The sequence below is a fragment of the Lepisosteus oculatus genome, chromosome 14 (assembly GCF_040954835.1).
Source record: "Lepisosteus oculatus isolate fLepOcu1 chromosome 14, fLepOcu1.hap2, whole genome shotgun sequence".
Classification (NCBI taxonomy): Eukaryota; Metazoa; Chordata; class Actinopteri; order Semionotiformes; family Lepisosteidae; genus Lepisosteus; species Lepisosteus oculatus.
This window is the reverse complement of record NC_090709.1, coordinates 28,103,950-28,127,474: the sequence shown is the minus strand read 5'-3', so window position 1 is coordinate 28,127,474 and position 23,525 is coordinate 28,103,950. Positions and strand designations below refer to the sequence as shown.

At 46.6% G+C, this 23,525-nt stretch overlaps 1 long non-coding RNA gene across 2 annotated transcripts; it reads right to left on the bottom strand.

The window, feature by feature from the left end:
• Positions 1–13,776: 13,776 nt before the first annotated feature.
• Positions 13,777–20,228, bottom strand: LOC138243031 (uncharacterized). Of its 2 annotated transcripts, XR_011191892.1 has the most exons (4): positions 19,942–20,228; positions 17,757–17,958; positions 16,991–17,261; positions 13,777–16,585 (listed from the first exon to the last, which is right to left on the bottom strand). It is a non-coding gene; the product is annotated as an uncharacterized lncRNA (long non-coding RNA). The 2 variants fall into 2 exon arrangements; XR_011191891.1 differs by lacking the exon at positions 19,942–20,228 and having other exon boundaries at positions 17,757–17,976.
• Positions 20,229–23,525: the final 3,297 nt, after the last annotated feature.

The window sequence follows — 23,525 nt, the reverse complement described above, 5'->3', positions numbered from 1 at the left end:
CTGGGGCTTAATCACTGGTATGAGAAATTGGGACTGCCGGACCCACATGAAGACACATCACAATTGTTGAAACGTTTCTACATTTTCTTGTGCTTTTGTTGGTACATGTAAGACAATAGGGGGTTTGGGGGTAACGCCTAAAACGGTGGCGGGGGCAGCTGATTTGCCCCCCCCCCAAATCTGGCTACATCCCCCAACTGTGTTAACTTTCTCCGTGCTTTGGAGAATCTTCCCTCGTAGTTTTCAGAGTTTTCGGTGCTCAAAAAAAGGCTCAGGCTCACAGCCTGTGAGTGTAAGGCGTTTGCAGCTCTCTTGAAGACTGATTCCAGTGCCGATCTGTACTATAAGATGGCAACCGGGGATTGTGCTATCGCACCAGAAGTAACGCGTCGCATAATGACAACGTAATGTACGTGATCAAGAAAGGAACAATTTCAGGGGAACCCAAGATTTTTTTATCGCCAATAACTTATTTTTAAGAAATCGCACTTTTCTTGGGTGGGCTTAGTCTTTTACGCTCAGGACAAGCTGATCTAACCCTGTGGTGATCACGGGACAAGCAGGACATGAAACGCCACTTCACTGCCGTGATTTGCAAAGTAAATAGCAGGGTTTATGGCCACGATCCTGCACCTTCAACCTAGGTTGTTAAGAGTTTTTGCATGCTGGTACTAAATGCCATTACAAAAGGGGACCCACTGAGGTTGAAGCTGTTTTTGAAAAAGACGAGTATTTGCTGGCTAAACAAGACACTTGCAGACACATGGGAAGTGGTACTGAAGTAAATAGATTAGAATATATATGGGAAAAGCTGCCAGCAGAGATGAAACTATGTTGTGTTAAGATTGTATCGCACAGTAGGAGTAGGAGGATCTCATTTAGAATAGTGCATATAATGTTGGTGCCTCTTCTTCTCAGTTTAGGGTAGTTTCCACTTGTGGTTGGAGTTTCATGGTTCATTCCGAAGAAATCAGATGGGTTGACTTTGATCTATGTTCAAGACTCAAGAGATTCTGTCAGTGTAGAACACTACCCTTCAGACTAAAGATACTCAGCTCCTTCAGACCTGTCAGTGTGGGACATTCCCTTCAGACTAAAGACTTCTTTCAGCCTGTCAGTGTACCTTTGATGGACAGGGTGCCAGTCCGTCAAAGGATGCTAACCACTATACCAGAACTGTGCCACTTCTGAACAGTGTAAACTAATTTTCTGAAATAATCTGCTGAAACTTTGTTGCGCCACCTTCTTTGTTGACAGTGTTTTGTCTTTGTCGTATTGGTTTTGCTGGACCTTGGCCGTAAAAAAACAAATTTATCCCCCCACCCCAATAGATATAAATCCAAACCTGATTTGCCAGGGATTAAAATTTAAATGAGCCCAAAGTAAAGCAGAGAGACTGATTTGTCTAGGCACCTGGCACGGGGTGGGGGGAGAAGTCCGATTTGAATATTGTCCCTGCAGAGACTCAATTAGATAGGGCCTAGCTAAGCCCAAATGGTTTCCATGGGGACCGCAGCTAGGTGATCAGAGGGCTGTACAGGCCTGGTAACAGTCCGCGTCTACGCAGCATCCCGGGACGTCGGAGACACTCCCCAAATCCAGAGGGGAGAAGAAGGGTGAGTGGTGACTAAATTAGAGGGGAAAAAAATATCGAGGAGCAAATTTTCAGAAAAAGTGCAAAGTTTCAGAAACGCTTTGTAATGAGTGACCTATTAGGAAATCCCGATGTTACTGTTTCGAGGTGTGGAGGAAGATTTTGAGGATTATAGGGAAATTTCAGGACATTTTAAAGATTATCAATGTCCAAACCTGCGAGAAATGTAAGCTTGGTTCGTTTGAGAGTCTGGGAACTTTTAAGCGGGTAGGTTTTTTTTTTAAGTACCAAGCGAACCGACAGGGCTCAAAAAGAGCGTTTATTTCACTGTAAGCCCGCAATGTGACCTGTTTTGAAGAGGGAGTGGTTGGTTGCTTTATTGGAGTAAGTGGCGACTCCAAAGCCAGGCTCTGCCTTAAGTGAAACTGTACAGGTCAAGCGATGTTGACCCAGGGAGAACCTGATGAGAAAGATGAAAAGTCCCGCGGCTGGCAGAGGAATCCTACTCTGTTGGGCCCCTGAGCAAGACCCTGAACCCCAGCTGCTCCAGGGGTGTCGTATAAATGGCTGACCCTGCGCTCTGACCCCCAGCTTCTCTCTCCCTGCCTGTGTGTCTCATGGAGAGCAAGCTGGGGTCTGTGAAAAGACAAATTCCTAATGCAAGAAATTGAATATGGCTAATAAAAGTGATCTGATCTTACCAATTCAGGGCCACAGGACCTATTCTGGCAAGCAAAGGGCACTAGGCGGGCTACACTCTGGACAGGACGCCACTCCATCCCAGGTCTTGGTAAATTGATCATGTATTATGTCTTTATTATGTATGTGTTGTGTTTGTCCGGCAAAGTCAAGTTCCCATCTGGGCCACTAAAGGCTGGAACCTAATTGGAAACTACATCTAAATGAAAATCGAAGAAATCTGAAAGGAGCTCTTAAGTGTTTCTCTGATTGCAGATTCGCCGACCCACAGTGATGGCTAAGAAGATATGCCTCACCTTAATCGTCTCAGGTTAGTGAGTCCTTTTTTCATTTGTGTGGACTAACCCCGAACCTCTGTTTGGAAAGATGATGTTGCTTTACTGCAGAGTATTCAAGTTCAAGTTCAAGTTCATTGTCACTATACTCATATACAGGTATATGGTATAATGAAATGCTATTTAGCGAGCTCTCAGACGATACGTAGTACAAAAAAACAACAAATCAATTGTATAATAAAAGAAAGACAGAGACAACAGGCAGTGTGCAAAAACAACAACAGGCAGTGTGCAAAACAACAAAAGGTAACAGGTAATGTGCAAAACAACATCAGATGTGCAGAACAGAATGAAATAAAAGGATAGAAATGATGGGGAGTGAGCTTTTTGACATGTAAGGTAGAGATAGATTTCAATGTGTGTTTGAGTTTTAGGTAAGAAAGAAGGCACTGTGAGGTTCAGATCATAGGTGAGAGGTGAGGAGAGAGTGAGAGAGGCTGGGAGTTTAATAGTTTGATAGTGCGGGGGTAAAAACTGTTTCTGAGTCTGGTAGCCTGGGGCCGAATGCTCCGGTACAGTTTTCCAGATGGGAGAGGGTCATACAGTCTGTAGCTGGGGTCTGTGGGGGTCTTTGATGATGCTTAGAGCATTCCTCAAGCACCGTCTGTCATAAATGTCCTGGATAGATGGGAGGGCAACCCCAGTATGTGAACAGAACTGTGTCACCAGCTCTCTGTAACTATCTGAAACACAACGAAGGTTACTTATCGACAGATACTTTATTGATCCCGTGAGGGGAAATTGCAGTGCGACAGCAGCACAGTCATCACAGCAACAGTGTAACGAAATGATACAACAATACAAAAACACAATCCAATCAGTCCAGTCAGTGAGAAGTGCGCTAAGAAGAGTCGCTCACAGTCCAGAATATACAAAGAGCAAGCCGGAACAGTACACAAAAAAGTTGTATTGCACAATATAAATATATTGTCCCTGGCATGCACAAAAAACAGTTGTAAACGGGGAAAAAAAAAACAGAGGGAAGCAGAGAGTTTACTGTTTAGTCCAAAACCAGGTCAGTGTCAGTGCTGCTCCTGCCCAGACACACAGTGGATGAGTGGTACAGTCTGATGGCAGAAGGCATGAATGACCTCCTGTAGCGCCCCCTGTCGCACTGTGGTTGGATCAGCCTGTTGCTGAATGTGCTCTTCATTCTCCCAAGCATGTCTTAGAGGGAAAGATGGGAGATGTCCATGATGGCCTGTAAGGTTTTTCCTGGGGCACACGATTGACCTTTTTGGAGTTCTCCAGTAAAGAGGCAAAGAAATATGTGTGCAGCTTCATTCAAATACACCGTTTGCTCCAGCCTTCTTATTAATTTTATTTAGAATTGGTCACAAATTTATATAGTGTCATAGGGAAAAAAAAAAACAGTGAACGGTTATAGACAATTTGCCAAGGTTAATTTATGGCTGGTTTTAAAAAAATGATTATATACAGTATATGTATTGTAATCTCCTCATGTGGGCTTTTTCTCTCCTTTCCAATATGGACCGGCAGAGATGGAAGATGAAAAGACCTCTGAACTTCGGTGTTGAAAGGGCTGGCGCTTACAGTCAGTCCAGGGGTCTGTGTCCCCGGTCCAGTTAGTCCAGGCGGTCTGTGACCTCTGGTCCAGTCAGTCAAGGAGGTCCGTGACCCCGGTCCAATTAGTCCAGGGATCTGTGACTCTGGTCCAGTTAGTCCAGGGGTCTGTGTCCCCGGACCAGTCAGTCCAGGGATCTGTGACCTCTGGTCCAATTAATCCAGGGGTCTGTGTCCCCAGTCCAGTCAGTCCAGGGGTCTGTGACTCTGTTCCAGTTAGTCTAGGAGTCTGTGTCTCTGGTCCAGTTAGTCCAGGGGTCTGTGACTCTGGTCCAGTCAGTGCAGGGCTCTCTGATCCTGACCCAGGGAGAGCTCAGGTCTAGTAAATCTTACAGGTCACCCTGAATCACCGGTTTTATTGATGTTTGCTCCCAATGATCCCTCAGTTACTTTATTGAACAGACCGCCTGTTTAATCGATCATAGTCCAGGTGATCCAGGCCTTTATTAATTGATCAAAGCACTGTTATTTACTCCTGGTCCTGGAGTGTGACGGGTAAATTTATGAGTGAGAGCCTTATAACAGTGCCAATCGAGTCTAATTGCATTTAGAGTGTATTCAAACCATTAAGAGTCCAGGAAAGGACATCAATATGCCCTTTGATTATTTGCAGGCTCCCTTTAAAACCCACCGGGAAAGGTTCAAGATGTTTCTAAATCTGGAGGTCTCAGTCCTGGCTCAAATCCAGGTATTAAGAGCCTAGGATGGAATAAAGATTAAAAGATACAAAAGCCCTCCAGGCTCAAAAATCAAATCAAATCAAATCAAAGTTTATTTATCAGATGCACAACAAAATAGCATGCAGCAGCAGTAGTTGCTGGCAATGAATTGTCTTTTTCTGCGAGCTCACAAAAATCACAAGAATCACAGAAATCACAAAAACACAAAAATCACAAAATTGGGGTTACATTTTTTTTAAATGGAATAAAACTCAATATGAGTAGAGCTGCTATGTGTCCATGGTGTATGCAATATATACAAGTAGTGCGGTTATGCTGAATACAGTGAAAACTGTGTGTCCATGTAGCCATTACAGGTGATTTGCTAAAGGAGCTGCAGGTTGGCTATTTAGCAGTCTAAAGTCTCAATAGTGAATAACAGTCTTATAGTCTCAAAAGTGAATATCAGAGCTCTAGGGCCAGGATTGGCCCTTCATTCCATGTTATCTTCATATTTCCACAGCCTTTCCTTTACTTATGTCCTTTGTGAGGAGACTGTTCAAGACTTTTTCTGTTGGGGACACAGTCTCTTTCTGCAGGATCAAGATGGCTTAAGTCTCATAAGCACTTGGCTCACCAATGACTGGAGTGGTTGCACCCTGGATTCAGTTCTGCTGTCTGCTGTCTGGAGTTGGTATGTGCCTCCAGTTCATGTGTGTTTCTTATAGGTTTGCCCCGGTTTCCTCCCATAGTCCAAAGCCATGCTGGTGGGTTAATTGGCTTCTGGGAAAATTGGCCCTGGTGTGAGTGTGGGCATATCTGTGCCCTGCAATAGGCTGGTGTCCCTGTGTTAACATAGTCATTCATCTGTCCTGCCTTGTGCCTGTGGCTTATGGCTCGCTCACATTGTTTCGAGGATGCAAACGACGCATCAGCATAAACACCTCAGTCTTTTCCCCGAGTATCCTCCCTGAGTTTTGCATAGAAAGTTTGTTTTTCCTGCCGGCACGCCAGAACCCCACACTTAGACATGATCTGTCAGGTGTTTTTGGTTTAAATCATTTGAATTTCATTTGCTGCCCGCTTCTCGGCCTCCGCTAATCCCGCTGTATCACCTGCGATCGTCTGCAGTCTGGACTGGTCCGCTCATCTGGATCTGAGCAAAGTACAGAAATGACCAGGGGGCCGATTGCTCATCCAAGAACCTGTGGCCACCAGCCTACCAACTCGGAGGTTGTACCTCCTTAGATAGATAGATACTTTATTGATCCCGTGAGGGAAAGTGCAGCGCAACAGCAGCTTTACACAGACAACACAGCCACAGTGTAACGAATGATACAATAATAATAAAAATAATAATACAATACATACAATACAATCAGTACAGTGAGGGGTGCACTAAAAGAGTTACTCACAGTCCGGACACACAAAGAACAAACTAGAACAGAACAGTACGCAGAAAAATCGTAGCACACATATGAAAATAAATATAGATCTAAATATAGATATAAATATAAATGTATTGCACGGGTCCCTGGCATATATTGCACAAAAAACGGTTGTAAACGGGAAAAGAAAAGAAGAGGACAGATGTAGCAGTAGATGTGTAGATGCGTTCAGTCCAGAAACAGGTCACTGTCAATGTTGCCTCTGCCCAGATGCAAGGTGGATGCGTTGTACAGTCTTATGGCAGAAGGCAAGAATGACCTCCTGTAGCGCTCCCTGTCGCACCGTGGATGAATCAGTCTATTGCTGAACATGCTCTTCATTTCTACAAGCCTGTCATAGAGGGGATGGGAGATGTTGTCCATGATGGCCTCTAGTTTGGACACCATTCTCCTCTCAGCTACTACCTCCAAGGGGTCCAGGTCAGACCCAATGACAGAGCTTGCTCTCCTGATGAGCTTGTTCTGCCTTTTAGAATCCACAGCTCTAATCCCAGGGCCCAAGCATACCACTGCGTAGAAAATGGCGCTCGCCACCACCGACTGATAGAACAAATGTAGCATCTTACTACATACATTGAAGGACCTGAGCCTCCTCAAGAAGTAAAGCCGGCTCTGTCCCTTCTTATAGATGGCCTCGATGTTCTTAGACCATTCCAGTCTATCGTCGATGTGCACTCCCAGGTACTTGTACGAGTCCACCATCTCCACGCCACTCCCATGGATGTAGATAGGAGTAGGTTTGACCTTTTTCCTCCTGAAATCTACCACCAGTTCCTTTGTCTTTGTTACATTTAGTTCCAAGTGGTTCAACCTGAAGTTCAAAGTCCGAAGTATAGAGAGTGAAGAGGAATGGAGAAAGAACTGTCCCTTGAGGTGCCCCTGTGTTACTCACCACCTGTTCAGACACACAGTTCTGAAGTATCACAGACTGTGGTCTGCCTGTCAGGTAGTCAGTGATCCACGAGGTCATGGAGGCATCGACTTGCATATCCTCCAGCTTCCTCCTTAGAAGTAAGGGCTGGATGGTATTGAAGGCACTGGAGAAGTCTAAAAACATGATCCTTACAGTGTTGCCAGCCCTGTCCAGGTGTGAGTAGGCCCTTTGCAGCATGTAGATGATCGCATCCCCCACACCAACACTGGGCTGGTAGGTAAACTGTAGGGTGTCCAGTGATGAGCTGACCAAGGGGTCTCAGGTGGGATAAGACCAACCTCTCCAGTGTCTTCATGACGTGAGAAGTCAGTTCAACTGGCCTGTAGTTGTTGAGGACAGAGGGGCGCTCTTTCTTTGGTACCGGGACCAGGCATGTCTTCCAGAGCACCGGGACACTCTCCAAGCGCAGGGTCAGGTTGAATAGTCGCTGGAGCACTCCGCTCAGCTGATCAACACAGGCCCTCAGAACTCTGGGACAGATGTTATCTGGCCCTGTGGCCTTACCCTGGTGCAGCCTCTTCAGCTCCTTCTTCACCTGGTCAGCTGTGATGGTCAGCCTGGCCTGGGGGATGGTGCTCATAGGGCTTTCAGTGCTGCAGGTGTTAATGGCGGAGGTGTTGGAGTGGCAGCTGTGGGGGATGGGTGGGTGAGTAGCTGTCGGGGGTTGTAGCTGTAGGCGGCCATGTTTGTGGGGGGATGGAGGAGGTGTTGGGCAGTCGCAGCTGTGAAGCGTTAGGGAGCGTGTGGCTGTAGGGGGATGGGTGTTGAGCCACAGAGGACCCTGGATCAAACCTGTTAAAGAACTGGTTCAACTCGTTGGCCATCTCCAGGTTCCCCTCTGTTGCACCCCCAGCCTGTTTGAAGCCAGTGATCTCTCTCATGCTGATCCATACATCTCTCACCCTATTCCTTTGCAGCTTGTCCTCTGCCTTCCTCCTGTAGGCGTCCTTGCTCTCTCTTAACTTCTGCTTTAGCTCCCTCTGTACACGCTTGACCTCTTCCTTATCCCCCCTCCTAAAGGCTCTCTTCTTGTCATTCAGAAGAGCCTTCAAGTCGCTGGTGATCCAGGGTTTGTTATTGGAAAAGCAGTGTACGTCTTTGGTGGGGATGGTGTTGTCTACGGAGAAGTTAATGTAGTCAGTGACACAGTCCACCATGCTGTCTATGTCGTCCCCATGTGGTTCGCACAGCACATCCCAGTCGGTGGCCTCCAAAGCACCACGTAGATCCTCCATAGCCTCTTGAGACCATCTCCTCACAGTCCTCATGGTTGCAGGTTGACGCTGGACAATAGGCTTGTATAGTGGTGTAAGCAAGACAAGGTTGTGATCTGATCTGCCAAGGGGGGGAAGGGCTGTGGAACTATATGCATCCTTAGCATTGGCATATAATAAGTCCAGTTTTTTGTTTTCTCTGGTCGGGCACTTAACAAATTGGTGGAAAGTAGGCAAAGTGGTGGAAATAGATACGTGGTTAAAGTCCCCTGAAATAGCTATAAAAGCGCTAGGGTGCTTTGTTTGTAGACTGGCTGTGACTGTGTTTATGACGTCACACGCTACCTCTGCGTTTGCCGTAGGTGGAATGTAAACAACAACAAAGATGGCGCATGTAAACTCCCGCGGTGTCCGGGTTACAGACGCACTCCTTAAAATGAGTATGTCCACCATCTGTTGTTGACAAGCACCGCGAGCCCCCCTCCTTTCCTCTTACCACTCTCGGTGTTTCTGTCCGCCCGCACCGTCTGAAAGCCGCCGATGGTAACGTTCGAGTCCGGAATAAGTTCCTGCAGCCACGTCTCGGTGAAACACATGATACTGCATTCACGATACTCCCTCTGGCTTCTCACCAATGCTCCCAGTTCGTCCATCTTGTTCACTAAGGACCGCACATTTCCCATGATGATCGAAGGAAGGTAGGGTTTAAATCTCCTTCTCTTCGCATTTTGCGTCGCACCTGCCCCACAGCCTCGGCTTCTCCTCCTCAGCTCCTCCGGTACCAATGGCTTCTCTCCAGTGAGTAGAGCCAGACGCGCTAGCGCGATCAGCTGGTCATGCGTGTAGACAATGCATCTGTAGCTATCGGCATTGCAACCCGATAGAAACAGAGGTCCGAGTATCAGAAAAAACAAGAAAAAGCATGTCAGCTTTCTAGTATCCATCATGTTGTGATCGCAAATCTAGTTGCCGGCAAAGGTATGAAGAAAAAACACTAACACACTAGCATTAACTAACTGAAAGAAACAAAAAGACAACAAAAAGACACAGACCTGCTGTAGCAGGCTGCCACTAACACGGCGCCATCTTAGACTGATTATCATCTGGTCTTGTTGATGCCGTTGCTTTTTGCCAATTAATCGTTCCGCCTGACTTTGATATCAGCGGTGCTCTTGATTATATGATATTCCATCCTCCCACCTGTTCCACCTCATGCAGTTCAGGGTGGTGGGACAGCCAGAGCTTATTCCAGTAAACAGCAGGCACAAGGAGTGGTACTCCATCACACTGGCACTAACTCTCCCAGACGTCAGTGAACATACCAGCATGCCTTTCGACTGGGGAGCAGACTGGAGCACCCTAGAGGAAACCCAGCGTGAGCACAGTGTCGAATATACAAACCAGACCAGAAGCAGAGCTGAACCTAGCGTCCCAACGCTGAGAAACTGCAGTCCTAAAGCCCCTGTGCCACTTCACAGTGCATTGGCAGACCCATTTGAAATCCTCCCCCAGGGAAGACAAAACCACTCAAAACGACAGCCACAAATGTCGGGTTGAGAAGTGCCGGGCCATTCCCCGACCGGATTTGCTTCTCCGACGCTTTGGCACGTCGTGCGCAGGCTTGGCCAGGCATCGCGAGCTGGTCACCCCTGCTCCTAAGCCTCAACCCTGCCTCCTGTGTTTCAGGCCTCTGGGGGTTGGTCTCACCTCACCGCTACCACTTCGTGAGCAAGCGCAGGACGTGGGCGGGGGCTCGGGCGTACTGCAGGGGCCAGTACACGGACATGGCTACCGTGAGTGGGCCAGCCGACCTGGAGCAGCTCCTTGCCACCACCGAGCCGGTCACGGGCTGCGCCTGGACCGGCCTGTACTATGTCTGGGACCTGTGGCAGTGGTCCCTCGGGGGGGGCTACCTCTACGGCGTGGGGAGGTCTGCTTTTACCAGCTGGCGTGCGGGAGAACCAAACAACTACGGCGGCAAGGAGAACTGCGTGGCGATGGTCGGCGGCGGGTTGTGGGCAGATCGCCCTTGCAGTTTCACGAGCTATTCCGTTTGCTATCAAGGTAAATGGCCCCTGAGTCTTTTACGGCCTTTTACGGTCTTTCTCACGCGACTACTGCATGTGAAGGTGGTGGAGGGAGGGGGGGGCTTGGGAGTACGAGTAATTCCTCCTTATGAAATTCCCCATTGTTCTTGGAATTGAATCCTTTGAGTGGCTCTTGGGCTGATGGGATGGCGGCACCGGGGCCCTGGGTTCAAATCCTGGGGTGGCGAGGTGGAGTTTGCATGTTCTCCCCTTGTGCGTGGGGGTTTCCTCCAGGTGCTCCAGTGTCCTCCCACAGTCCAAAGACGCTCTGGTGAGTGAATTGGCTGCTGGGAATGTTTGGCCCTGGTGTGACTGTATGCGGTGCTTGTGCGTCCGTGCAGTGGACTGGCGTCCCATCCAGGTGGTATCCTGCCTGTTGCTTGCCGAGGCTGCTCCGCGACCCTCAACCCGACTACTGACTGGGGTTCACTTCTTCAGGGGGGGAAGGCGCAGCCGATCAATACTTCCTGGTGGCTGAGGCCAAGAACTGGACAGAAGCCCTGACGTTTTGCAGAGAACATTACACCGACCTGACCCGGGTGAGGAGCCAGAGCGAGAATGAGTTAGTAAGAGTTACGGCCGGAGGCAGGGACGTCTGGATCGGACTGTTCACCGAGCCCTGGAAGTGGTCCGATGGGGACGTCTCCACTTTCCGCCCCTGGCAGGTGGGCGAGCCCAACAATTATGGCGGCATCGAGAGCTGTGGCGCCGTGAATCTTCAGGGGAGTGCGAGAGGCTCCTGGAATGACTATAATTGCAACACCACCTACGCTTTCTTCTGCTACAGTGGTAAGTTATCGCGGTGCCACTTCGACAGCCTTATGGGGGTAACCTTGCGGGGAACGTCGCCTTCACTTTGCTAGTCCACGACCGCTTGTCCAGTTCGCACTTGTGGTGGCCCAGAGTCGGTCCCAGGGTGCACTGGGTGCAGTGGTTAGCATTGCTGCCTCGTAGTGCCTGAGCTCTGGGTTCAGTATCTGGGCTGTTGTCTGCATGGAGTTTGAATGTTCTCCTTGTCTTTGCGTGGGTTTTCTCCTGCAGTACAAAGACATGCTGGTAGGTTTTGAATCGGCTCCTGGGAAAATGAGCTGTGGTGTGTGCCCTGTGACGGACTGGCATTACTGCCAGGGTTAACCCTGCCTTGCACCTGTTGCTTGCTGGGATAGACTCTGGAGCCACCTTCAGAGCACCAGTCTTTTGTAATATTGTAAGTGATGTTTTGACGTCCTTGACCATATAACTGTCCCTCAGACCAGGCAGGGTGAATCACTTAATGCTACTTCAGAATGGGGTTTGCCTCTTTTTTTGTCTTCTATGCTGTTTTCATCCTTTCCTCCACAGGGAAGAGAGTGGTGCTGAGAGTAAGGATATTAATGGACTCGGAAGTGAATCCTAATGACCCAGATGTTAAAGAATGGCTTCTGGTCCAGGTATAGGAAATCGACTACTAGATTGTGTCAGTGTGCATAGGTGGCTTGCGATATTCCAGGCTCCTCGTAAAGAAGAAACTAAGCAAATCATACTGTTGGAGCTGCAGTAGACAAAAAAGATCATCCAGTCAATGCTATGCATAATGAGCCACACATTGCTTTGTTATACAGAAATCAGAAATACACTCAATCATAATGGTTGTCACACATTGCACGCAGTGGGTTCCTACCAATATGAATCATTATTGGGGATTTTCTTTGGTTAAAAAGCAGCATTTTAGGAATTCAGGAAACAATCAGATGAATATAAAGGGATAGTGTACTTATTATTGTAGTGTTACCTCACCTGGCTGGGGAAATCATTTGTGAAGAATGAGCCAGGGAGGCAGTTGCAAGGGTCAAGATAGGATGGAGGGAGGGGAGCAAGAGAAGATTAGCGCAGAGCTGTGGACAGACTGGGAGTATTTATAAACTGGGGAGTGGAAGTGATTAATAAACACAATACAAAACAAACAGAAGAAATTACTATTATCTTCCTTTTGGCATTTTGAATTAAGGGAGCATATGAATAGGCCCAAAAGTGCAGGGTAGAGTTATAGAGTTAATAAGGGCTTTAAACTAGAATATAAGAGAGAGAATACTGGAGATCATAGTTGCAGTTATATTGAAGCGCTGACCTTTCCCTTGCTGGCTTTGTTTATTTTATCATGCCTGCTCACGTTGGATTGCTCAAAGACCCTTCTGAGTAACCACAGCAACCGACGTGGCCACCTGTCAGTCACCTGGTTGCCGTGACAGTGCAATTGGGTGGAAGATCAGTTCCACCTGCTCACAGTCAGCCCTCCACTCGCTCAGTGTTAGGGAGTTCAGGCTTGAGCCTTGGTGTTCCTTAGTCAAGTTTTCCTTGATTCTTTGACCCCATTTCCCTCGACCTTGCTCTTGGATTGCCCTTGTGTTTGCTCCTTGGCGTCGAAGATTTCTCGCCTCGACCTCGTCTCTTAGCTGCTTCGCTTGGGTATCTATCGGCTCCGGGCTTTGCTTGCTTTCGACGTCACCTATCTGGCTGCCTCCCTGCTTCGTTCTGCAACTTTGAATCCCACTACGTCCCACGTTTTCCAGAGCGCTCACTCCAGCTGCCACCTCCCACTACAGACCACTATCACCCACCACAGGCGCTGTCTGCTGCTGCTTCCCTGTTTCGCCCGGCGATCGCGTCCTCCCTGCCGCGACAAGACCGCGGCTCTCGTTCAGGAAGACGTACCGGGCCCTGATTTCTGACCCGGGCTGCTGTGGTACTGTCCCCTCCACAGGTGACGAGAGAGCTGTCCAGGCACACCGAGCTGGGCAACACCAGCTTGCGCTGGGGCCAGGAGGACAATGGCGTGGTGTTCTCGAAAGACAAGGAGGAAGATGGTGAGATGCTTAAGCAGCACAGCCTTGGCGACGCGCATTCTGAACGCCAGGAACTTCATCGGTGATGTCTTTGCTCCACAGGGCAGTGCCACCCTATGGGAGACTGAGTGTCGGAGGATCAGTCTGCACAGGATTCCTCTGTGAAACACTGGCGACTGGCCACTGGCGACAGACCGACGTCTAAGAATAATGCAAGCTTCAAATACCGTAGCATTTATATTAAGGTTCAATATATATGGATATAGTATAATATTTTCTCTATGAGTGGTTCTCTGTTTAAACATCAAGGTCTGGTCTCAGTACAGTGAAAATGCATTGAGAGTTGTTTAATGAATATATATATATATTATCACATTTAAATGTAGTAGTAGTATTCAGGTCCAAGGAAATACTTTTTGAGAATTGTTTGCTTTGGCAATCACTGGTGTATTTTTCCTCTCACATATGTTTGGAAGGGAACATTCGATCAGCCTTACTGGGCAACTTGACTTTCTGACCAGCTGCTGAAAAGTTGGATTTCAAAAGTTTTAAGGAGAATAAAAATGGTTGGTTAGTTGATGGTTGATGACATTGAAACCACAGATCAGAACAGGTGGACTTACAGTAAGTGGAATATGATTAAACGTCAGATTTTCAATTTTGACAGCTTAGAGACTAACAATAGACTAAACAGATTATGAACATCTATTCTACACAGGGGGACATAGTGGGATCTTTGTAAATTATTCCATGTATTATAAGTACATGTGTACAGAACAAACACTGAGCTCTAATAAGCTGAATTGTCTATTGGTATCATTAACTTTTCATATGTTCTTAAGTAATTTGATTTGTTATAAATAATAATAATTGCTTACACTTATATAGCACTTTTGTCGACTCTCCACTCAAAGCTCTTTACAGGTTAATGGGGATCCCCTCCACCCCCTTGTGAGCAGGGTGACAGTTGATCCACTGTGAGAGCGGAGGGAGTGTCTCCTTCTACTGCACGGACACCGGAATTCAGGGATTAAGCCGCACTTCCTTAGTGACCGTTGCTATGCACGACTTTCGTTTTTTTTTATTGCAACAGCAAAAATTTATACCGTACAAACAAGAGTACATATAACATATAACACCAATAACACCGTCAGGGGCTACATACTGTAATACAATTGCACTTGACCAAAAAAAAGACTAAACAAGGTAAAAAAAAGATAAGGTCCACACAACTCTCACATTCTTACATTTAGAAATACTGTATTGTAGATAACGCCCTCATGCCTATTTTAAACTTTTCAAACATGTGTCTCAGACCATTTCATTTAATCAATATAAGAAAGTGTAGTATTAATGATTTAAAAGGAACATACTTCAAGGAACTTCTTGAAGGAGACATACTGTATATATCTGTGCATACTCAGGGTTATAGTGCTACTTAATCACGCTGGAATGTATGGAATAAATAGTGGATTATAGTGACCATGCAGCTTGGTGTCGGTCACCAGAGTAATTAAACATAGCAGTAATTGCCTTTGCTCCTAACAAGGCTGTCAAGAAAGGATCGAGGCTGTCAGGGTTGTATAAATCTTGAATATACCTGCTCAATATCTGGAACTGCAGTCGACTTTCATGAGCGTAAGACATCATCCAAACTAGGTACTGTGTAATCATCGTGGTCGTAGCTCCTCTGTCATCCAATGGAAGCACAAGGCACCCGCGTTCAAGTCTTTTGTGAGATCATGTGCATGCATCCAGGATGGATAGTGGTGTACCCTGCTAGTCCAATAAGGGACACACACACACGGAAGAATATGCAGACTCCACCCCGACAGCACTCTGGGTCTGGAATTGAACCCGGGGCTCTGCAGTATGAGGCAGCCAAGCAAAACCACTGAGCCACAGAGCTGTCCCCCAGGTACTCCATATATATCAAATAAGGAGTCTCAGAGGCTCCTTAACACAATTCTAGCTCCTTAACCTGAAGCACTGGACAATAATGAGACAGGCCAATTTCTATTAAATAAAATAAAAAGCAAACTCGAACTAAATCTCTTCCTACAAAGTGGATGTCCAAAAGCAAACAGAGTTTTAAAAAATGCATCACCATCTAGGACTACAACACCATGCTTTGACACCCCCAGGGTGGTAGAAACATTCACCACATAATTACTCTGTAATCAGACTTCCTGCGGTTTCAATGTGAAATATACATCTTTCAGCTCAAACGTGTTCTTGCTCTGTGGTGTTGTCATTGGAAGCTTATTAATATTCGTGTCCAGCATTCATGTTCCATGCGCCTGAAGTGTGTTGCCATCTTAAACAGCTTAATAATAAAAATTAATAATAATCCCTTACATTTATATAGTGCTTTTCTGGACACTCCACTCAAAGCACTTTACAGGTTAATGGGGATCCCCTCCAGCCCCACCTGGATGATGCTCCAGTCCGCTCAGCACACAGCAGCTCTCAGTGGGAAGGAGAGCAGAGGGATGAAGCCAGTTCAGAGATGGGGATAATTAGGAGGCTGTGACTGGTAAAGACCAGGGGGGGATTAGACCAGGACACTGGGGAAACACCCCTACTCTTTTCGAGAAACACCCTGGGATTGTTGATGACCACAGAGAGTCAGGACCTCGGTTTTACGTCTCATCCGAAGGACGGCGCCTGTTTACAGTCTAGTGTCCCCATCACTATACTGGGGCATTAGGACCCACACAGACTGCAGGGTGAGCGCCCCCCTGCTGGCCACACTAACACCTCTCCCAGCAGTACCTCAGCTTTCCCAGGAGGTCTCCCATCCAAGTACTGACCAGTTGCGAGTTGCAGGGTGATATGGCTACTGGCTATCCAGCCTGCGTACTTTAAAAATCTTAAAATCTTTTTTAAAAATCTGCGGCCGGCAGAGGAATCCTACTCCTTTGGGCCCCTGAGCAAGGCCCTTAACCCCAACTGCTCCAGGGGTGCTGTACAATGGCTGACCCTGCACTCTGACCCCCAGCTTCTCTCCCTGTCTGTGTGTCTCATGGAGAGCAAGCTGGGGTCTGTGAAAAGACTTTGTGAAGACAGTGGTAAAAATGGCACACAGCACAGCTTCTTCTGGTGCAAGATGACTACAGCCCCTGCTGCCATCACACACAGAAGTGCCAGAATCACCCTGACATGCAGTCTGGAATCCAGGTGGTTAGAGTTCAGACATGCGGCATAATCTGTTATAGAGACAAGAAAAGTTTCAGACGTTACCTGCTGCATAACAAAAATAATGTGACTCTGTTATCACCCTAGTGTGTGATACAGTATAATACACACTGATCTGCTCCAGACTCACCTGTGTGTGATACAGTATAATACACACTGATCTGCTCCTGTATCACCCCTGTATGTGATACAGTATAATACACACTGATCTGCTCCAGACTCACCCCAGTGTGTGATACAGTATAATACACACTGATCTGCTCCAGACTCACCCGTGTGTGATATAGTATAATACACACTGATCTGCTCCTGTATCACCCCTGTATGTGATACAGTATAATACACACTGATCTGCTCCAGACTCACCCCCGTGTGTGATATAGTATAACACACACTGATCTGCTCCAGACACTTACCCCAGCTCAGCGTGACGCTGTGGTTGGAGCTGTGATGAGTGACAGTACAGCTGTATTCCTCGATCTTACTCTCTCAGATCTCCACACTCTTCCTCAGCTGTCTCCATTGGGTCTGAGCCCACTGGACCACACGTCCTCTCCCTCGGTCTCTCCAGGCCTGGACAAACTGACCTCTATGACTCTAGGACTGAAGCCCCAGTGACCAGACAGGACAGGGAACAGCTCTGTGTGTTTCCCAGATGCTCGGAAGAGACAAACACCTGAGGAGAGACTGAGAGGGAGACCAGAAGCAATGTTAACACACTGAGAATTAGTGTGGACACTGTGCAAGGTGAGGCAACATCGCTGCACAGACAAAATATTGTGTGGCTCCTTTCTGCAAACCTTTACAACCAAAACATGTCAGTATTAGACAATTATACAAATCAAACACATTTTCTCTTTGTCTGTTCCTCAGGCTAAGAAAGGAGATCACAGTAGAACTGGAGCACTGCAGACACGTCCTATTCACACAGGATCACACAAGCTTCACATTCACACAGACACAGACACACACTCACACACGAGCCAATTTCCCATAAGCCAATTTACCCACCAGCAAGTGGGAGGAAACCCACACAAACATGAGGTGAACATGCAAACTCCACACAGACAGCACCCCAGAAACTGCACTGTGCCACCCACTCCTCTGCACATGGGGGAACTTCTTGTGTAGAGCTTCTAGGTGCATTTGTCTCATATTGTATCTGATATCTCTCTGTCTCACCTTTGTGTGGTTTTTGTGTTTCTTTCTGTACTGCAGGAATCTCTTCAGTGTTTCCATACAGTCAGTCTCCAGGAAGAATCTGGTATACTGGTTTTTAATCTTGTTCTGGTTCCAGTCCCTTTGAGTGCCCTCTGCCTCCAGGGAACTTGCTCTCCAGGTCATGTTGTCCACCTCAAAGGACAGGAAGTCTTGTCCATTGAAGCTGTAGTGATCAAACAGAGCCACACGCCCATCATCCTCCAGTCTACAGCCTTGCCACCTCTGGAGCGCATCTGGAGAGAGAGACCGAGGACACTGACACAGACAGAGAGACCAGGGACAGTGACACACACAGAGAGACCAAGGACAGTGACACACACACACAGAGACTGGGGACAGTGACACACATAGAGAGACCGGGGACACTGACACACACAAAGAGACCGGGGACAGTGACATCCATTTTCTAACAGCTGTATCCAGTCCAGGGTCACAGGGGGGAGCTGGAGTCTATCCCAGCAAGCAACAGGCACAAGGCAGGGTTCACCCTGGACAGGACACCAGTCCATCACAGGACATACACACACACACCCTGGACAGGACACCAGTCCATCACAGGACACACACACTCACACACCCTGGACAGGACACCAGTCCATCACAGGACACACACACTCACACACCCTGGACAGGACACCAGTCCATCACAGGACACACACACACACACTCACACACACACCCTGGACAGGACCCCAGTCCATCACAGGACACACACACACACACACACACACACACACACACACACCTGGACAGGACACCAGTCCATCACAGGACACACACACTCACACACCCTGGACAGGACACCAGTCCATCACAGGACACACACATACACACACCCTGGACAGGGCACCAGTCCATCACAGGACACACACACACCCTGGACGGGGCACCAGTCCATCACAGGACATACACACACACCCTAGACAGGGCACCAGTCCATCACAGGACACACACACTCACACACCCTGGACAGGACACCAGTCCATCACAGGACATACACACACACCCTAGACAAGGCACCAGTCCATCACAGGACACACACACTCACACACCCTGGACAGGGCACCAGTCCATCACAGGACACACACACACCCTGGACGGGGCACCAGTCCATCACAGGACATACACACACACCCTAGACAGGGCACCAGTCCATCACAGGACACACACACTCACACACCCTGGACAGGACACCAGTCCATCACAGGACACACACATACACACACACACCCTGGACAGGGCACCAGTCCATCACAGGACACACACATACACACACACACACCCTGGACAGGGCACCAGTCCATCACAGGACACACACACACCCTGGACGGAGCACCAGTCCATCACAGGACACACACATATACACACACACCAAGAAGTCAATTAACCCCCCAGCCTGTCTCTGGACTGGGAGGAAACTGGAGCACCAGGAGGAAACCCCCACAAACACAGTTCAGAACTCCACACAGACAGCACCCCAGGTTCTGAACTGATCCCAGGGCAGGAAAAACAACCACTGAGCCTCCCCCAGACATCTATACCTTTTATTTGTACGGAAAGTATTATATATAGAGACATGTAAATATCACTTCTCGAACCTGTTGTTTCCAGCTTCCTGTAAAGTCGTTTGGAAAGTTATTTATTTCTGATACGAAGTAGGAGTGAAACTCCGAAGTAATGAAGACAGAAGTCGGTTCAACGACAAAAGGAGTCAGGCGCCTCTGAAGTCCGCCTACGCGTCAGAAACTGGTGCGCGTTTATGCCCTGGGCCGTTGTCATTGTTTTATTCGGTTATGCAGTTTAAAATATTTTTAAGTTAAAGAGAGCTCTCTACTTCCGTCTCTGAACAGGTTTACGATGATGATACACGCGTTTCCTTGTTCTCTGACTGGCCATGCGGCGGCCATGTGACGAGGAAACGGGAGAGAGCAGGACGAAAATGAAAGAGAGAGAGAGACGGTGGAAATGTGACAGTTAAAATAAACTGCCAGAAGAGAATAACCGTCTCCGTCCCGTCCCTCTCCCTGCAGGCGGAGTGTTTAGTCACCGCCGACCTCTCGTACCCTACAGCAGTTAGTGAACAGGGCATTAGGTACTACTGAGCTTCCGTCCGGACTAAACCCGGAGAGGACGGCGGTTCACTCACCCGTGGGGCAGCCCGGACCCAGATTCCCGTCTCGGGTTTGACAGCCCGTCTCCTGAGGAGCCGGAGCGGACTGGCGACGCGTACACCGGCCAGGCAGCAGTTTAATCGGAGGTTGTAATCGTGGGGGGGGGAATTTAACATTACGAGAGTTTCTTCTGTTACATTTTTTTTTCTGTTAGGGAAATTCATATTACAGGATAATGTAAATTTACTATGTAAGACGTTTAAAGGTCGAGGAGAGGTTGGGAAAGCCCCTGAAACCCAGCGCTGGAAACGTTGTCCGTCTCCACTAGGTATAGAATGCACTCTTTACACGTCATTCACAGGCGTCACGTTACTCGGGCAACGGAGGTACGCTTATCCTCGGTGGGCAAGTTGATGTAATTCAGTAAAGCTGGAAAAGATACTCAGACACGTTAATTTATCACCTGCATATATTAACAAAGTTATTTTAGATGGACTTGCAGAACTATACTGTAGCTGCGTCGGCATGCGTAGGCTGCAAAGGAACAAGTAAAAGGTTATTCCATGCCTTCTTCAGTTGTTAGAAAGACAGGGCAGTATGCAAAGATAATTTTCTTTTTATCTTTGCTTACTGCAGTTTATCTTTGATGACAACATCAAAGACATTAAGGAATTCTTACAGCTAACAGCTCCACATCAACTTCCTTTTATAACTAACCTCATCAGATCTCTCAACTCCCAACTCTTCCAGTTTCTCACTTCAGAGAACGATAAAAAACTCAATCATCCTCTACAGAGAAAAACCATCAACATCCCTACCACCTCCACCAATCCTAACCTCGTTTTTACTATACCCTCTGACCTTTCCCTTTCACCCCTTTGCATCCTCAGCTAACATATTTTAATATTACAACACAATTACAATAGATTGTACAGTATTTACAGTTTAAAATTAAGGTAAATATGTCAAAATATCAAAATCCAACTGCACAGTGCTAACAAAACAATGCTTGTCAAGTTCTCAAACAAATCTGCATTGTATTTTTAAAATATTTCAGCAGAGGATGTGACGGGAGTATAAATGACGATTCGACGATCATTTTTCTTGGGTGAATATGGTTTTCTGGGGAGTTGCGATGTTGGGCATTATTGGACATTTTTGACACGTGTTGAACAATCGCATTTCCTACAAATATTAAAATGGCTGTGATTTAGCTGAGAAATCCAATCGACCTATGCGAAAACAATGTTTACATCGCAAAAGAAACCCGTCCCTGGGTGGACTTGAACCACCAACCTTTTGGATAACAGCCGAACACGCTAACCGATTGTGCCACAGAGACTGACTGGTGGAGTATTTTCTCGAATCAAAAAAAAAATATCTTACCGTTCTTTTTGCCAGCCGGTAATATTTCTTCTGCACTGATAACCAAAAACTGAATTTCATGTTTCGCAAGCTGTGTGAATTTAATCAAAAACAAGTTTTCCAGAAAGGAAATGAACACATGCATTTAACGAAGTCAAGCCCTTTGTGATTGCCCAAAATGGTACGTTCTGTACTACAAGATAGGAAGAAATACACAGCTGGGATTTGAGCATAGGTTCTTTTGTTTAATTGAGAAGCGCTTTAACCAACTAAGCTACAGTGACAGGATGACTGTCACCTTTTACAGCTACTTGGACACACTGCTCTGAGACATCTGCGTTCAGAAAGTGTTGAACCTGCTCTCAGAGCAAATTGCCTCTTTTACATACAGTAGCAGCCCCGACACTAAGAAACGAAGAGAAATGGCTTTTATTGGGCATTTTTCATGTCCAATGCGTTTGACATTTCCCAAGGGCGACAGAGTTCTTTTGCAACACTATTTCTTCTTCTTTTTTCTTTCTGTACGCTTTGATAAAAAACGAGAAATCATGCAAGGGAAAAATGTCTTTTTTTCATAGAGAAAACGTGTACCAGGAAATGTTGTGTTGAGAAGAAGTGATTTAACATGATACGTGACCTAATTTATCGGAGCGAATGCTCACCCAGCAAGGTCTGGAGAAGTTGGAGAGTCTGGTGGATGTGATAATTATACGGTGTTGTGGAAGAAAACAGTCTTTCTTTGAATTCTCAATCAATTGGAATTTCAGTGCGGAACATAAAGCCTTTGTCTGATTTAAAGAGATTATATTTTAAAACTCATAAAAAATCAGAAAACACACGTTTCTCACTTTGAAATTTTAGACGGGGCGGTATATTACTAGTAGCAACGCTGAGCACACTATTGGGGAATTCAGGTTATGTGAAATACCAGCAGTTTAATAAATAACGCATCTGATGTTGGATCATAAGATTGTAGGTTCGACTTCTACCTGGCTCATGTAAATTTTATTCAAGCTCCTCAGTAATAGATGTCTATTATGTAATGAACCGCACCTGAAAGCAAACATTGGGTCTGTTTCCTTTGTTTTCCAGCATGAAATAGCAAATCGTTACAAAAAGTACCTGCTAATGTCCAATAGCGTTTTTTTTTCAAATTACATTTTCAGGCTTCAGACACTTTTTAATAAAACAAAAGTGTCCAGAAACTCCCTAACTTTCAGGTTTGCTTGAACCTGTATTAAAAGAAATTATTTGAAACTTCCGGGATTCCATTCTCTGATGTAGCTGTCTCTAAAGACGGATGTGATGTTTCGCAGATGTGAACTGTGCCTTCTCTCTTGTGTTCAAGGGTATTCGCTGTGGGAGATCCTAACTGTATGTCCAGTAGGGCTCTATTTTGTTTAGATTATCTATGTGGTGTACAGATAGAACTCAACTACATGGTGTGAATTCCGTGTTCAGGACGAGCAGAACCTGAAAAACTAAAAGCAGACCTCGACATAATTTGAACACACAGCCTTCTGATGTGGAGTCAGACATGCTACCTTTGTGCCACAAGGTCACAGCTCTCAGCTGTTTTGAATTCCCCAAAGGAGACAAATCAGCTTCACAAAAAATTCTCCTGTGAAGAGCGCCGCTCTTCCGAAGAGAGTCTCTTCATCTCAGACCATATTTTATTCTTCCTGCACAGCTCTTGTGCAGGTGTTGTTCTTGATAACAGATCCAGGAACACTGACTGTTTTTCTATTTTTTTTAATTAAGTACCCCATGGTGCAACGGTAGCATGTCTGACTCTAAATCCCGAAGTTAATTTTCAAAGTATATCGGAGTCAACTGATACTGATCAGGTTCTGCTGCTGCAGTCTTCACCTTAAAGTTTAATTCCCCAAGCCTTATATGTCCATCCCTTCTCGTCAAAACTCATATTTTCACAGGGTACCCTTCAGAAATCGCAGTATAGAATGAAAAACTCCAGTAGATCTCGGCCGCTGTTGGTGATTTTCCTTTAAAAATAAATGAATCTCTGGAAATTTTACGGAGTGTATTACTTTCACTGAGACCGAGGAGTGTTAAGATGTACATGAGTCTTTGTGGCTCGGTTGTTAACCAAAAGGGTGGTTTTATGTTTCACACTAAATTGAGATCTTGAAACCAAAATAGTTAGAAATATGGAACACAACCGTTGTTCCCCAAGAAGGAAAGCTGTTTTGTACTGACGTCACTCCTTTTTATGTAACCCAGATTGTGAAGACAA